The sequence below is a fragment of the Panthera pardus genome, unplaced genomic scaffold, assembly GCF_024362965.1.
Source record: "Panthera pardus isolate Hobbes unplaced genomic scaffold, ASM2436296v1 HiC_scaffold_2, whole genome shotgun sequence".
NCBI classification, from domain to species: domain Eukaryota; kingdom Metazoa; phylum Chordata; class Mammalia; order Carnivora; family Felidae; genus Panthera; species Panthera pardus.
In genome coordinates, this window is record NW_026526765.1 from 86,377,989 (window position 1) to 86,394,104 (window position 16,116).

Consider the following 16,116-nt stretch of genomic DNA (forward strand, 5'->3'; position numbering starts at 1 on the left):
CTCTAAGAAACTATGAATTCTGGATACTGAGAAGTGCAGGTGTGACATTTCATTTCGTATATTTGGGTTACATCAATACTGGAGAGAAAGTTAACCTCCTTCTTCATTCCATTTTTGTAATGATATGAGTCACTATATTTTTAAAAGGCACAACAGCAATAAATTTGTTTTGAGTAACTTGAAATAATTGGGCAGAAGATTTGTTATGTTAAAAAGACAGATTAGCCCACCAGACACAAGTGGCAAAGGTATGATCTGGCTTTCCTTGTCTGTGTCTGTTCATAATCTCATTCAACCAAGTTGAGTACAAGATATACTTAGTAGCTTTGTTTAAAAGGCTCTGTCTATGTATATCCATGCTATTTTCTTTATACAATTGAATGCTTAGTAATTGTAAGCTTGTTTATGGTATTATGGAAATAATATGACAATAACAATTAATTTTTTTTTTTGCTTATATTCTAGCTATACGTAAACCAGGCAGTTATTTTAAAAAAGATGCTTATAAATGAGATCTTGGAGTCGCTGTGTAGAAAATTATGTAAGACCAATTTCAATTGAGGGTGACTTCTGCATTTTGTAGAAAGTTATCATATACTCTCCTTTACAATAAATGATACCAAATTATTTTCTTTTGGCTTTCGGTGGACACTGAAATTCTTTGCATCAAAACCTGTTGTTAAAGATACAAAAAGAAGACAATAAATGGTGGCATATTCTTTTAGAGTGGCAATGTCATTTGTCCAGAAGGGGGAGCTCTCAGTCCGCATGCAGCAGAGCAAAGCAGACAGTCTAGTATCTTATCTGCTGCTTGGAAATTGTCTGACAGGAAAATATCAACACAAACCATGCGATTTGCCGCTGGAGCACGCTGGACCTCATCTGCTTAAAAAGATGCACGGATATAGTCATCACAGTTCATAATTTAATAAACTGCTAAAAAAACCACACATTTTCATTTTAGCGACTTTGGTCTCACAACTAAATTCACATTGCTACAAAGACATTTGAATTTTGCACTAATATGTCATGAGCACTGCACCCATTGCAAATTAATGAGTCTCTGAATAGCACTGTGCATTTGTCATTTGAATTTATGCTAATGCAATGAGGTCTCCTGGTGATGCTGATAGTCCATAGCAGCTGCTCGAACCACAGAATGTACCGGCACTTTTCTTCTACTTTCTATTGCTACCTCTTTTCTTGGCTTTTCTGGCCTGTCACTTAGGCGACAATTCTGGAGCTGGTTATTGATAGGGCTGCTAATTATCTTTGACTTTACACTATTGGCCTGACCCCCAACACTGAGCAGAAGTAATGGATCAGTGTTGAGAGAATTATGTACATCATATGGTGACAGCCTCAGACCAGGAGGTCAGAAGGAGTTCATGGAGAACCAGTGGTATTTACAAAGGATGTTGGTATGGAAATTGGTAATATTTTTCAGTGATATTGTGTAATTTATATCGAAAGGTCAATCTAAGAAAGTGACGGTAACCTTTGTGATCATAATGAACAGCGTATGTGTGTGTGTGCAAAAAGAGAAGGTGGTCCTTTTTTTAATCTATTCTACTGCAATCTAAGAAAATGGTCATGGCACTACTTCTGGGTAATCAGGGCATTTGAGTATTTGTTATGGTTATACACATTACTTATTGGTCAAAGAGATGTGTTGGCACGTTTGGATCTAGTGGAGGGATTGTTGGCATGTTGTGTGTAGGAGGGAGATGCACAAATAACCATTTTCATGGGACACATATCAATTACAAAAGTTTCTCACTGTTATCTTCCTTTCCCAAGTCTTAATTATGAAATTAAAATTTTTTCTTAGACTATTGTTTCCATTTGACCTGCTTCTGGAACGAAAAATGAAAGTATGTAGAATTTATTCTAATAGATTCAGGAAATTAGATTTGGTGTTTAGTAATGTCATGGAAAAATTAAGCAGAAAATTAAAAGCTAAAACCAGAAGTATCCATTAGATTATGTATCTTTTGAAAATCCTTACTGAATTTAAGAAATGTTCTTTTTTCCTTCTCCGGGGCCAAAGAAAAGCACGCAGACTTTTTCTTTCAAATAAAAAAAAAAACATTTTCTTTACAAGGGACAAACAAATGCACACCCTGGTTAAAATGTGGCATTGTTAGCTTTCATTTCCTCCATTGTAAAAGAGGCTGAGATAAGTAAGACTCGATTCCGGAATTATCTCCAGGGGAAAAAAACATTCCAAGGCAGATACGTATAATTATTTGTTCAGTGATGTCAGAAAGTACGTAGTATAGAAGTAAAAGTGACCGATCAATCTCAAATAGTGCCCAAGAGCAATAAGGCTGTTTTTCTTGTGAAACTCATAAAAGGAAGAGGATTTTTATCCTGATTCCACAGGCCACTAAGCTGCTCAGGGCACAAGCCCCAGGAGATACTAACACTTCTATTTCTCTCTACCTGTGGGTACCAACCTAAGGTTTAAAAGGCCACTCTAGAGAAAGAAACTTGACTGAGAAGGCAGCACATAGATTCTTACTACAGCGCCTCTGTTTTCCATCAAGGCAGGGAGACGTTTTTCACTCTTCTTGGAAAAACTTTGAAATGTAAACTGTTTCGATTGATGGCTCCTTCTGGCCTTGGCAACTCTTTTTGGTAGCTGGTGCTCTTTCTGTAATACTTGTTAAAAACGTCTCCGAAGCAAAGATGTTGTTTTTTATGTGATTTTTTTTTTTTTAAGTCAGCACATGTGTGAGTACAGACAGGCTCTCATCTTGCACGGCGGAGACTGGCAGGTGAACACCTTCTCCTGTTGCCCTTATTCATTTGCAATACTTTATAAGATTAGTCTCTTTGAAAGCTGTTTTCAGTCTAAACTGTCAATCGTCTTCGAACGTGGTCCCTCTCACTGGGGATGACTCCTTGGAACTCAAGAGAATGTTGTGGCCTGAAAGTCCCTTCCTTAGCCCAGAGATGTCTGCGTGAGCCTCTGTTATCTTGCCCCTAACCCTTCTACAAGACAGCCTGGGGGCAGCTTTCCAAAACAGGACACACATCTAGGGTATCATATGTTTCAGAGCTTTAAACTACAGACATTATTTCCACCTCCATCCACATAATTGTTACTGTTTTATCTAGTGTTGGAAATTTCATTTTTGGTCAACCATCTATGAAATGATTATGCATATGGGCTTTCTTAGATTCTTGTAACATTCTTAAACTATATCCATGTGGAAAGAATTTAGGTGGTGACATAGATCAATCTGCTTAAACCAATTGATTTAGAAAGTGAAATTGTCAAACTGCATAAAGCAGTATGAAAAATGACCATTTTAATCAAAACATTGACTGCTTGTATTGATCTGTTGGACTTATAATGGCTAAATTATTTCTTTTCTTTTTTCTTTTTCTTTTTCTTTTTTTTTTTTTTTGACAGACAGAGAGAGAAAGAGCAAGCACTCGTGAATGGGAGTGGGGGTATGAGGGTGGGGTGGGGGAAGGGGCAGAGGTTGAGAGGGAGAATCCCAAGCAGTCTCCATGCTCAGTGTGGAGCCCATGCAGAGGCTCAATCCCACGATCCTGAGTTGAAATCAAGAGGCAGACACTCAACCGACTGAGCCACCCAGGTGCCCCATTATTTCTTTATCCTGTGCTATATCAAGTCAAGTTCATGAATACATATTCTTATTTTTTGGGGACTTATTTTTCTTTGTCTGATCGTATTGTATGCATTATACTGTTCTCTGTTTTGCAGCTGTTGCTTTCCTTTGGATGCATCACAAAGAGGAAAGCCCTGTGACCTCTTTCTGAGTGAAGCGACCCTCTTCTCCAGTGTCTTGTACTCTGAGTTCTCTCATTGCCAGACACTCTCTCCACCAATAGCACATTCTAAGGCAGGCTGCAAATCAATAGCTTTTTGACTTGTGAGTGTTAAGGCAGGCACTGATTGTGTATAATCGTAAGGGCAGGAGGCCATGCTGGCTATAGTCCTCTTCAGGTGGCTGCTCAGGGGTTCAGAGATGCTTCTTTCCTTCCATTCTCTCATATATTTGTACACACGTTATACACACACACATTCCCCCTGCCCCCCACACACACACATACTTGTTACCTGATACGCAGGCACACACACGAGGTTAGATTGGGATTATCATACTCTGCTATTTTTAGCTTTTCTAATTACAGGTAAACAAGAAATACTTGTGTAAAGTTATCAAAAATATTTCTTAAACATATTTTTAATTATTTGATGAAATATAGGTAAATTTAATATGTCTTAAATCAATAGGAAACATTTCATTTCCTTCTTATGACACTAAAATTTTAAGTAATGATTGATTCCATTTCATTTTAGCGTTGAAGCACATGTGTGCTTGGTCCATTATGATTCCTAAGCAGTATGTATAAGCCCTATGCCAAGGTCCTTGCCTTCAAGAGGTTTTAATCTGGTATGGACACAACATTGAAAATGACATAATGTAAATAAATATAAAGGTATAATCAATATAAAGTTGTTCTTTTGTATTAAAGTGATGTGTATTAGGGAATACTTTTCAGAACCATGTTCTTGATTTCTTACATATAATTCTTATATTCTTTGTTTTTCAGAATATGTGAAAAAATACAAATCAGTAACTAAATGACATAATGGTTTTGCAAAGTCAGTGCTTGACTTGCTTCTTTTTCCCTCATCTCCTCTTTTTTTTTTTTTTTTTTTTTTCTTGGTCCTATTAGGGACCTCAGAGCTACACTGTGACCTCATTTCCCTTGCCATGAGGGGGGATATTTAAGCCAAGGAGAAACCAAAAAAGAATGAGACCTCTCTGTAGAGCCAAGTGGAAGTTCTGGTATCATTGGCCTTTTTGAAAAAGGATTCAGTTTTCAATAAATTCCTGCCCTTTCAAAGCTTTCTTTCTTTATTATAATGGGTTAAATTTACTAAAGAGAATTATGGCAGTTTACTCCCAGGTAGGCCTTAATGTTCTCATTTCTAAAGTAAGATAAATTTGTAAAATTTATAAATTTGTTAGATGATATCTAACAAACCTTCTAAAGAAAAAAAATTCTCTTTTCTATGCTTCCAAATGATAGTATCAAAGTTCCAATTTTGGTTACTTTGGGTCCTGGAGATTAATGCATAGCAAACAAAACAAAACAGAACAAAAACCTAAAAATATTTAAATCAAAGTATGTTTTGAGTTTAATTAAAAGGTAGTGGAAAGAAAAAAAAAATCAATTCATCCTAGTAAGATTTTTATTTTAAGAATTGAAGATATTTGTAGGAAGAAGACAACTATATATATGTGTGTGTGTATCTATCTATCTATCTATATATCTAGAGAGAGAGAGATGGAGTAGGGTAGGGGAGAGAAAGTGAAAAATTAAACAAATTATTATTACTGTGGTGAGAACACTTAACATGAGATCTGCCTACTTGACACATTTTTAATTGTACTATACAATATCATTAACCACAGGCATTATGTTGTATAGCAGATCTCTAGAACTTATTCATCTTCGTGAGCGAAACTACATGCCAGTTGAACAACTCCCCACTTCTCCCTCCCTGAGGTCTCTTGTAATCACCATTCTACTCTCTGCTTTTATTATTCAGCTTAAAAAAAAGAAGGAAATCCTGTATATGTGACACCATGGACGAAATTGGAAGACATTATGCTAACTGAAAAAGGCCAGTCACAGAAAGACAACTACTGTATGCTTCTGCTTATATGAGGTATGTGAAATAGACTCCTAGAAGCAAAGAGTGAGCAATGTTTTAGGGAGTGGAGGAGAATGGAAGTAGAAAGGGACGTCACATATAAATCACTTCTCTCAAGAGCGTCACTGAATCTCTGGTATCACCTTCCAAGTTCTTCAGCTTGGCTTTCTTTTACTAAATAACTAACCATTTCTGCTTCTTTCTGCTCCAGACACTGGAATATAAAAGTATAAAGACTCTTGAACCCTCAAGGTATAAAATAAGTATGCACCATTCCAGTTATGTGTACTATGTGGAGGGGGAGGGGAAGGGCAAAGATATTTAAAAACTTGTAAGTGCACTGATAAGAGAAAAATTATTGAAGTGAGGAAATTTGAGACTACCATCTAGCATTTATTTAAGGTCACTTGAGAGAGCTTTTAAAATCATAAACGAGAAAGGGAAATTAAAATGCTAAGAATATTACTTGAACAATGTCTGCATAATATAATGATAGGGCATTTGTGGGGCCTGGTCCAAATTATGCAAGGACATTAGAGTAAATTTTCACACTCTTTTTTAAAACTTGGAAACACCGTGGTCGTGTGAACTAAGGCCCTGCAAGGGGAGGCAACTGATCCTGAAAATATGATCCATGGCCCTTAAGTTTTGGTTAGATGACTAACAAACTTTAGATTCACAAGCTTGCAAAGCCTGTGTCATATCCCTTGGCCTCTTTGTGTTTCCTGGAGGGCCTGACTTTAGGGTATGGTCTCTGCAGGGCAGGCGTGTAGGAAGTGCTTGCCAAGTGATTTATTTTGCTAAAATATGATAATCGGCTTAGTAGGACTTGGTAGCTTAAAAAATCATAAACGGTATGGGAAAGATGTCTACATTTCTAAATCTTTCAAAAAAAGCCTTCAGAAATTTTATCTGGCACTATGAAAATAGACTCCACAGAAGATTCTTCCCCTTCCTCCTCCCACTCCCCAATTTAAATCAACTAATTAAGAAAGACTGTAACTAGAAGGGAATGATTAACTCATTAACTTAATCATTGTCATACTTGTGAATATGGACTTGTACCAGAGTTAAGAGGTTAATGAATTCAAATATATTGTCAAAACTGCCTATGGTTTTCAAAGAGGAGGATTTTATGCTCTGTAGTTTATATGCTTAGAAGTTAGGACTTGGCTGTGATAAAGTTTGACATCAAAACAGGTTACTAAAATTGTGCAGAAAACGGTGAGTAGGAAAAACAAGAATTTCTCTTTATCACCATTGCCAACGTCACTGCTACCTTCAACGCCACTGCCACAAATTCTACCATTATTTTTACGTGGATTTTTCTTTTTTCACCTGGGTAGCAGGGAATTGACCTGTTTGGGCATAAGGCTGTCCATACATAGTGATGTTTGAGCATATATCCTTACTATTAATGTTTTATAGCAATGGGTTGATGGATTAATAGCTAAATGAGCCATTACCTACCCTGTTATCCATCAAATATAGCAGGCACTGAGCTAGGTACAGTGCGTGGATCTGGCGTTCAACAGAATAGACACTGCTCTTGCCCTGGCAGCCCTTACCCCTGGGGAGTTGCATTGAATATATGATACAAATAATTGTCTCATCATAAATTGTGATTAGTATTCACTAAAGCACGAGAGAAGACTAGAGATTATTGCCTCGTGATGGGACTCTATTTAGATTAGGAAGCTTCTCTACAGAAGCAGCAATTATGTTGGAACCTGCAGAATGAGGAGAAGTGACCTGGTGGAAGGTTGGGAGGAAGAGAAAACAGCACGTGCAGGAGAAGACCATACCAAGACTTTGCTGACATGGGATTTAGGATTTTATTTTAAGAGAAATAGAAAACCACTGAAAAATCTTAAGAAGGATTGACATGATCAGAATTTTATTTAAAGAAAATCACTGTGGCTATTTGTGTAAAATGTGCTGGAGGAGAGAACATAGTAGAAAAATGAGAACAGTGGTCTAGCTAAGGGAGGATGGTGTCTCAGATAAGAAGGCAGAGATGGAGAAAGGGACATTGATTCAAGATGTAATTTGAGTTGATGGTTAGATTATGAATATTGAATGGATATTGAATGATAGGTAGAATTGATAGATCAGATGCCTGTTGAACAATGTGTAGTAGGGAAGGGTTTGCAAGAATATCTCACTTGTCAGAGATTTCCTACCCCACTAACCATCCACACAATTGTATGGTAATTCCATCCTTAGAAGAGAAACACTGTGCAGCACAGTCATATAGCACAACTCCAGGGGAACCCTGACAATGTTTCCATGTGTTTGGTGTCCCCTGGAATTGTGCATTGGAATGGCCCTGGGGCTATGGAATATTGATTGTGCTTTGTTGTCTGTAAGGATTATAAAATAGGGTGTTGTTTGCACTGAGGGCCCCCATGTATGGTTATGTTTTCCTGAGGATCTGGCTGGGGACTGGAAAATGTATCCTGTCATGGGACTGGGTCTTTCCCTAGGAAGCAGGCACTTTTTTCTAGTTGGTCTATCCCAACTAGGAGAACATTTAATAATTCACTGTTCAGAGTGTTGCTCTTGTATAATTTGTACATCTTAAAGAGTGATCTTTTTCTAATTATGTACTAGTTGTAGCCCTGTTTCCATTACTCAGATATACGTGTGCCACAAATTCACCTCTTCAAACCATACAAGATGTTGGTAGACAGGGCATTAACACAAACATTTATAAGTTGGAGATTAAATAGACATCAGAGGAAAATTATCCATAGTAGTAAGAAGAAGTCATTTGTCAAGGTAGGAGATTTGGAATCCAAAGCTTCCAGTTATCATTTTCAAATCCCAGTTACGTTCACTTGAATAAGTAAAATCTTTAAGCAAGCCACTCCTACATCATCATGGTCTGCTTTCACCTTGGAATTCTAGGTCCAGTGTCACTAGTGTTCCGTCCCATGTTCACAGCTGCAGATCACTGATATCACCTATAACAGATTCCTTCCTTGGCTAATAGGAAATAAGCCAATAGAGAGAAACTCAGTATCTGTCCTTCTCCCTCTCTTTCCCTATGTTCTCCAAGTCTAAAGGGAGAGCAAATTTAGACTTCCAAAGCTGTTTTTTTTTCTACTCTTTTGATTTCTGAGTTTGATAGGCCTCTGAGTCAAAAGCTAAGGAATCTTGGTTCCATCTTTTACATTTAAATTTAAAGTAATCCAAATCTCCAACTTTAGGTCTCAACAATCTAAAGCAGAATAGAACATCTATTTTACCCATAGTTGTGCTGTCACTTTCTTCACTATTGCAGCGAATGCACCACCATCAACCCGTTTGACTAACATGGACGTTAACATGACTAACATTGACTAAACTATAAAATGTTCCTTTTATAGTTCCTTTGTTTTATAGTTCCTTTGTTCTCCTTTCTCTTCTCACCCTCATCTGGTCCCTAAAGCCTATTTCTTGAATCTGTCTTCTTTCCTCCATATCCATCGACCAAGTAAAGCAGTTAGAATGAGTTTTCTCAAATGCATTTTTGATCACTTCATTCCTTTGCTTAAAATTCTCCAGTGACTTTTTATTATCTTCAAATAAAATTTATTGGCAAGTCAGACAAAGTCTTTAATAAACAACTGATGTCTCCCAGCTACCTGTTTGTCTGTTTTCATCCCCTGCCATTCCCATTTAAGTTACAGTGAAATGTAGATTTTGACATACACCTGGTCTTTCATAAGGCTGTGACTTTTCATATTCTTTCTTTTTCCTGGCTCCTCCCTTTATTTTCAATGTTACAAATCATTCCACAAGTCTCAGTCAAAAACTATCTCTGATAAGCACTGAAACAGCCCCTGCACCTGACTCAGGCACCCCCTTCCTAGGTGGAATTAAAGGCTTCCCTTGCATTCTGTGCTTGGCTCTACCATGTGATTTCATTGTGCCGTCTCTGTTGGTTCATTTTTTGGTGTAGCTCTGGTGTATTGAAGAGTGGCTAGGAAGGTGGCCTTTTGGAGTTACACAGACCTAATCATATGTGACCAGGTAAGTTTGGGTTTCTAAATCTATTTTGATGGATTCTTGATTTAAAAAGATAATGAAAGTAAAATGCATAACTGTACCTGGTGCACACTACGTGTATGATAAGTATTGTTTGTTGCTATTGGTATCAGTCAGAGTAGTATCTTTTATCCCTAGTTTCTAACATGATGTATATCACTTAACAGATACTTAGGACATTTTGGTTGAATATGTGATTAATGTTATTAACATACCTGATTAGATAAGATTATCTTTAGAACAATTTTTTAAATCTATGGATATTATTCATAATAACCAATATGACTAAGTCTTGGTTATATATACCACTAAAGGAGATTAATCGTGTGAGCAGCTCTCTAAATGTTTCTTTTATTGAAATTTGTAATATGCTTTGACATTATTGCTTGAATATTAAGTACAAATATTTGGTCATGGAAAAGAATTTGAACCAAGCAATAAAGACAAACTGCCAACCATAGGCAGGCCTGCAAGTATGCAGAGACTTGTGCTCTGATTGACAGTCAAATTTGGCGTCTAGGCTCTGAGGGTTGGGAGGGACCTTAGAGACCATGGAACCCAACTTTCGACATAACAAATGTTTCTCTTCGTGCCCTATCCCATAGGTCATTATCTAGTATCTTTCTGACCCTTTCCAGTTTCCAACACCTTTAGCTTATGAGACTTCAAATAACTCTAGGGAATGTTTTAACTTTTTTGAGCAAAATCCTATTTTCCTGTTAACTTCCATCTATTTGTCTTAATTGTTCCCTGTGAATGTATTCTGAGTATTGATTTTACTTGATGAAAAGCCAAAACAGTACTTTATATCAAAGATGGTTATTTTATAGAGTACACTAGCACATTTCTACTAGAAATTCTGGGGTTTCTAAGGTAAAAATCAAGACTTCTGTGATGAGAGAAAAATTAAATTATTCTAAAAGTTTTAATCATACTTCCTCTTTGGGAGAGACTTTTTTTTTTGTCTCTTTGCAAAGCAAATAATTGGGCCATTTGAGTGTGAAAAGATAGGTCTCAGGATGTGGTCTGGAAGGTGAGGACTCACTGGCTCTGCTTGAAAAATATGTTTTTTTCAAGGGCTTCCCAAGAGGGAGATGGTAATAGGCAGGGGATAGGGGGAGAAACCAGTATCTATAAAGCAAAAAAGAAGAGGGTGAAAATATAGCCTGTGGAAAAAATATTGGTGTGGTATGTTTGGCACAAGCACTTAAGGAGTAGGGGTGTCTACAATACATTTTTATTTTTTTGGTTTGCACGATGCTTCCATGTATATTACCTTCTATCTTCAGACATATTCTACTTAACCTGTAGTTAAAAATCTATGCTTCACACTCTGCCTTTTTATTCACTAGTGCCTTTCATTTTTGGTAGTCAGGGAAGAATTGATAGAAAAATGGGCTATATTTCATGATTAGGTGAACAGAAGAATAATAACAAAGCAGAGAACCTTGAGGATATTTGGGGGGGGGGTGGGCCTGAGACTAGATTTTCTTTGTTTCTTTCTTTTTTATAAATGTTTATTTATTTTGAGAGAGAGAGAGAGAGAGAGAGAGAGAGAGAGAGAGAGAGAGAGAGAGAATGAGCAGGGGAGGGGCAGAGAGAGAGGGAGACAGAGAATTCCAAGCAGACTACACACTGTCAATGCAAAGCCCAACACAGGGCTCGAACTCATGAATTGTGAGATCATGACCTGATCTGAAATCTAGAGTTGGATGCTTAACCAACTGAGCAACCCGGGCTCCCAAAGACTGGATTTTGTATTCATCATATTGTGATATAAGGCTAATTAAAAAAAAATTAATGCAGGGGAGATTGAATATAGTTGGAAGAGTTGAAGACACTCAGACTATTAACATAGGGTATCACTTAAAAAATTGATATCTCATGGTTGGAGTGGGGTACTGTGGATGTGTCTGGTTATGTTGGGGTGTGAAGTGATGGGATTATCTGACTCTCCTTTGCTGTTAATATTTTCTGTGTTATCTGAGTAGAAGCACTGCCTATATTCTGTTAACATACCTCTTGAAAAGTGGATGGTTGTTTCCTTATTTTGGATTTCTATATATTTAAATGATACAAAAGCATATTATTTGAGATAAGATCTAAGTATTTTACTTTCTTTCTACTCATGGACTCACCTCTTACATAGTTGTAAATCATTTGCTCAAACTGTGATCTTCCTTGGTTGGTGGTTCTAACTAAAGAAGTCCTATGGTGTAGGGTGAATACACTAAACTTGGAGTTGGAAGATCCTGTCTTGCATGTTAACCCTGCCAATCACAACTAAATGAATGCTTGGAATGTCACATATTCTGAGTCTGAATTTCCTTATGTATAGAATTAAAATAAAAAACGACTTTTCTGTCTCCTTTATAGAATTGTGGTGACTGTCAAATGCCACGATATGAAAAGATCTTATAAACCAAATACCTTATATAAATAGGAAGTGATGTCATTTAAAATGTTTAATAAATACCCTCTAAAGAAATGGCATGAGGCATAAGGGATAATTAAAGCACACTAGAGATGCTTTTGAAATCTCTTCCTAAAAAAAAAATAACCAATTGGAAGAAATGGAGATAATATTTTTTTGCTTGTCAATGAAATCATTATTTTGTTTCTATAACTTTGTAACTATCTAGAGCTGAGTGAACCATCCAAATGATGAATTTTCTGTATGTTAATTCACATCTTCAACCAATGAAATTCTTCAGATAAATTGCATGTCTTTTAAAAAAGTTGGTAACTATGCGATACAATTTACTGCTTTAGCAAAGTAGCTACTCAGTGTAGCTACTTTTTTTTTTTTTCCTGTGGAGGGCAAATGATCATTAGTCAAAAAATAAATAAATAAATAAATAAAACAAGAAGAAGGAAAAGCCCTAAACTTCCAAACTCAAGCAGTATAATCTATTTTCTAGTGAGAGGCATAAATATACATTTCACAAATCATACAAAAATACAATTTTATTTTTTTGATGTTTATTTATTTTGAGAGAGAGAGAGGGCACGAGTGGTGGAGAGGCTGAGAGAGGCAGAGAGAGAGAATTCCAAGCAGGCTCTCCGCTGTCAGTGCAGAGCTTGACACAGGGCTTGATCTTACAATTGGTGAGATCATGACCTGAGCTGAAATCAAGAGCTGGATGCTTAACTAATCGAGCCACCCACGTGCCTCAAAATACAATTTTATACCATGGCCAGTTAAGGAATGAGAGACACTGAGGGAAAGAGAAAAGAAAAGAGTCTGAGGACAGAATCTTTCATTCATTGCATTTTGAATTCGTATATTTCTTTGTTCTACCGCCTAAGCTCTAACTCTTCTTTCCAAAGGTTTGGAAAAGCATCTTTCTCCTACCCAATGGCTATTGAAATCAATGACTGTTGCCTGGTACCGAATATCTCTTTCTTGGCTGCTCTACTGGTTTTCCAACCCACGCCTCTGCCTCTCCTGGATACCCACCTTGATCTGAAGGCCAGGATCATCTCAGTGCCTGTGGTGGGAATGTGGGAACTAGCACATCTTTAAATCATCTCTCTTCTGGTGATTTAAGTCCTGTTGCTTTTTCAGTGTTTGTATTTCCTTCTCACAACCAATCTTAACTGCTGAAACTAACTGCTTGGGACATACCCGACTCTTTATGAGAATCTCAGGATGAAGTGTTAGACATGATGTAGGGGCCTCAACCATACAATTAGAATTCTATTTTGGACCTTTGCACAACTGGATGAACTTATCAGTCAAGGAAGGGATGTTGGGTAGGCAATTAATAAGGAAGGTTGCCAGGGGCTTAATGAAATGAGGTTCAAGACTGGTTTCAGTTTATTGTCTGGTTCCCCCTCACCAGTCTAATTAAAGCACAGATTTGAAAGCTAAGGGGAAGAATTGAACATTATCCTGATTAATTTTCATACTGGTAAGACCTTAAGCTGATTTCTTACCTTCTCTGGGCCTTTTTGTTTAAAAAAAATTTTTTTTTTACATTTATTTATTTTTGAAAGACAGAGAGAGACATAACACAAGTAGGGGGGTGGGCACAGAGAGAGAAGGAGACATAGAATCTGAAGCAGGCTCCAGGCTCTGAGCTGTCAGTACAGAGCACGATGCAGGGCTTGAACCCACAAACTGTGAGATCATGACCCAAGCTGAAGTCAGACACTTAACCGACTGAGCCACCCAGGCTTTTTTGTTTTTTGGCATGCATAGAACAACTGCTTACATGGTGAGCCATTTTTCCCAAGAGACTGACGCTTCCAGAAAACCCAGTGGATGACTTTTCACATCTTATAACCTGGTGTGAACTTATGATGCTGCCAAATTGGAGGTCTTACCGAGCTTCAGTTGGACCAAAACACTAGTGAATGCCGAGGGCCAGCACAGTGCCTACTTAGTGACTGTTGCTGACTGCCTCACCCATGCTACTGGTGTTGAAGTTAATTCCATTTGGAAACAAGTCAGATTTTGGGGGATGCTAGAATTTTATAGTGTGTGCTTATGTTTATATAATCAGCACATTTTTTAATTAAGTGAGAATTTGTTTTACTAAGTATAGTTAAAAACCTTTAAAAACCAAGCTAGACTGTAAAATATAACTTACACAATTATGCATAATAACAATATATTATATAGTGCTTACTATGTGTAAACATGATTTTCATTGCTTAGCCTGTATTAGTTCATTTAATCCTCACAACTCTGTGAAATTAAGTTTTTCTATTAACCTCAATTTACCTGTCAGGATATTAAGGCCAAAGATATTAAGTGATTTGCATAAATTACATAAAAACTAATGGTTATACAAAACATCCCACCTTTTTTCTTGCATGACAAAAACATTCAACAGAATTCTATATGGACTCATGTTTACAGGGATTTGTGTAGGAAAAGGCAAAAAATCAGGAAATGGGTACCTGATTTAGAGATTTATTGAATTAAGATCTAGTGGCCAGGAGGGAAGATTTGAAGACTCACATGGCAGTGTAGATGGTAGTATACAAAGTGTAAGAGTGCTGGGAAATTCAATATACAAGGAATATGTGTCTTGAAATTTTGTGGAGATAATCTATAGATGAAGTAGTGAGTAAAGATGGACAATGAAATAATTTGAGGAAAAGCAAGAAAGGTTAATTCAGGGAACTTGTGTGGACAAAGTATAGTCCTGATGCGGATTCATGGCTGAGTTGTTCAAAGAAGGCTGTTTTGATATTCAATAGAAGAATTGGTTGATACTCTGAATGAGAAGATTGGGCTGCACTAATGACCAAAGAGATCCTGTCTTTCAGTTGGGTGGGAAAAGGGACAAACTGCTGAGAAATTCACCCAAGCTGTGAGACACATGGGTGGCAGTGAATAACTGTATGCATTAAGAATGGCTATAAACATTGTACATTTGAGTCATATCTCAATCCAAAGGAATTGTCTAAAAATGGGGTAATTATCAGTTGGATGCAAAGATAATACCTTCTTTTAAAATGCCAACATTTAAAAATGCCTCCAAGAATTTGATGGGCCATGGTGGACACATTTTTCCTTTAGAGCTTAGTCCTCTTTGAACCAAAGTTCTCTTTTTACAATATTTATTTGGCAATATCACCTATGCTTTCCTGAAATAAAATCCACGGATAATATAAGATCAATAACACTACACTATCAGAGGAATTCCGGATTCCTATATAGAATTCTGAAATTCCAGATTTCTATATAGAGGAAAATAAATGAAAATATTAATATTAAATTAGTATATATTTACATATGTAAATGTTTTGGCAAAGTGACCCTGAAAGACTTAATGAAGCAGGCAGGTGTATGCTCCTATTTGAGGAATTGCTGTGGATTTAATTATATAAATACAAACTGACACAGTTGTGTTATACTAGCAGTCCAGATACCATGAGTAGTATTGCTCTCAGTGATGTGATTTTCTAGAATGATGAACAACTGTAAGTATGCTTTCAAACAAAATAAAATACAGTCTTCTCTCTCTTTCCATTGTAGCTACATTCCTTGAATATTATGGACCTAAAGACTGTACAAAGCATACTTTGTGTTTATATGTAAAAGGAATTTAAGTGGGAAACTCGGGTTTTTCACCTAATTAAATATTTGGCATGATATTCTCAAGTCAAAAGAGATGCTGACTAATTTCTTGTGGTGCAAGATGTCTGGCATTCCTGGGCCCCATCCACTAAATGCTATTAGCACCCTCCATCACTATGGCAATAAAATACTGAAATGCCTGATTCAATCTTGGGCACCCATAGTTTTTAGTCTGCAAAAGCATAAGAAATCAGTAGTGTCTCAAGATGATCAGAAGATCATTTTTGCTTTGTTGGCACCTGCCTAGGCCATGTGAAAGCAAAACAGTAAAATACCCGCAAACTGA

General features: G+C 36.9%; 1 long non-coding RNA gene across 1 annotated transcript in view; it reads left to right on the top strand.

Annotated features, from left to right (window-relative positions):
* The window catches only part of LOC109275069 (uncharacterized), a 177,450-nt gene that overhangs the window by 80,397 nt on the left and 80,937 nt on the right, over positions 1 to 16,116 (top strand). The window contains exon 2 of the long non-coding RNA XR_002083961.2: positions 5,600 to 5,719. This is a non-coding gene — a long non-coding RNA (uncharacterized LOC109275069). The remainder of the gene's footprint in view (positions 1 to 5,599; positions 5,720 to 16,116) is intronic.